Source organism: Tenrec ecaudatus, chromosome 1 (assembly GCF_050624435.1).
Source record: "Tenrec ecaudatus isolate mTenEca1 chromosome 1, mTenEca1.hap1, whole genome shotgun sequence".
Lineage (NCBI taxonomy): Eukaryota > Metazoa > Chordata > Mammalia > Afrosoricida > Tenrecidae > Tenrec > Tenrec ecaudatus.
The window spans coordinates 63,073,810-63,075,136 of record NC_134530.1 but is presented as its reverse complement, the minus strand read 5'-3'; the positions used below and the strand labels follow the sequence as shown (position 1 = coordinate 63,075,136).

At 47.2% G+C, this 1,327-nt stretch overlaps 1 pseudogene; it reads right to left on the bottom strand.

Moving 5' to 3' along the window:
• Window positions 1–281: 281 nt before the first annotated feature.
• Window positions 282–870, bottom strand: LOC142424210 (acidic leucine-rich nuclear phosphoprotein 32 family member B pseudogene; annotated as a pseudogene).
• Between the last annotated feature and the right edge of the window lie 457 nt (window positions 871–1,327).

Sequence of the window (1,327 nt, the reverse complement as noted above, 5' to 3'; positions counted from 1 at the left end):
CTCCCTGCGAGACATGTTTGTTGACAGGACACATGGAGCCATGTGGAGACCCCTGCCAGCACTGAGATGCCTCTACTGCCACTGGGCCCACAAGACTTTCCACCCACTGGCCTGTGGTCTTCCTGTATTTGGCATCATTGCATATGTTTCCTGAGTCTGAAGAGGACTGTATAGATTGGTATCAGACATATAGGTTAATATTGGACTGATGGACTTGATCTGGACTGGGATGTTTTCTCAATATTCAATTGCACTTGTATATAAAGCGCTTTCTTATGCACCTATGAAGTGTCCCTGGATTTGTTTCTCTCGTCCACCCAGACTGACACACTCCTGCTTGCCATGCTTATCCTCTTCATCTTCTCTGTCTTCATTCTCTCTCCTTCATTCACATCATCCACCTCAGCATCTCAGGGGTTCCTGGTCCTCCAGGTCATGGAAATCCAGGTGGGTCAGCTGGTGTGGAAGCTTGAGGACACTCTCAGCAACCATTCAAGTTGGTAATCTCCAACTAAACAGATGCAGACGTTTCAGACATTCTCATGTTAGCAAAGGGTCCAAGGTTCAGATATCTTGCAGCTTCTTTCCACTGAACTTTAGATGTGTGAGGTTAGGAAGTTTCCCCACAGACATGTTCAGACCTCCAACGATTCTATTGTTGAGTTAAAGTTTTTAAAAATTTTTTTTGTACTTTGGGGAAATGTGAGACTGAAACCAAGCCTACATTTAGTCAACTGAGGAACTCTAAGTTCATAAATCCAGCTGTTAAACCTTCCATCTTCCCATCATTTAATTTGCAGCTGTTCTGGAACAAGGTCTTGAACAGCCACTGGGTCCAGTTCCCAGCTGCAGGTGGATCCTTCTCGCCATGTTTCCTTCTCCCCCGCTCTTCAAACTTAACTTTCCCTGGTGGGGGTACAGTGCGGAGAGTGCTTCCACCTGCACAGCGAAGGCTTTCAGAAGGGGTCTGCTCCTGACGGAGGCCAGCAGTGTCATTTCAGGCTGCATGGGGCAGATGGGCGGAACCCCTGGAGCCAAGCTACTCATGGGAACAGAGAGAAACCATGGAAGTACAACTGTGTAGGTGCTCCACTATCTGTTTAACAGCACAACATGTAACCTGGTGGCATAGTGATTACGCACTGGGCTTTTAGCCACAAGGTCAGCGATTCGAAGCCACTAACCTCTCCGGGAGACAGAGAAGAGGCTTTCTACTTCTGTAAAGAATAACAGTCTCAGAAACCCACCGAGGCAGTTCTGCTCTGTCCTATAGGTTGCTGTAAGTCTTCATGATCTGATAGCACGGAGTTTTGGGTTATCCTTCAAT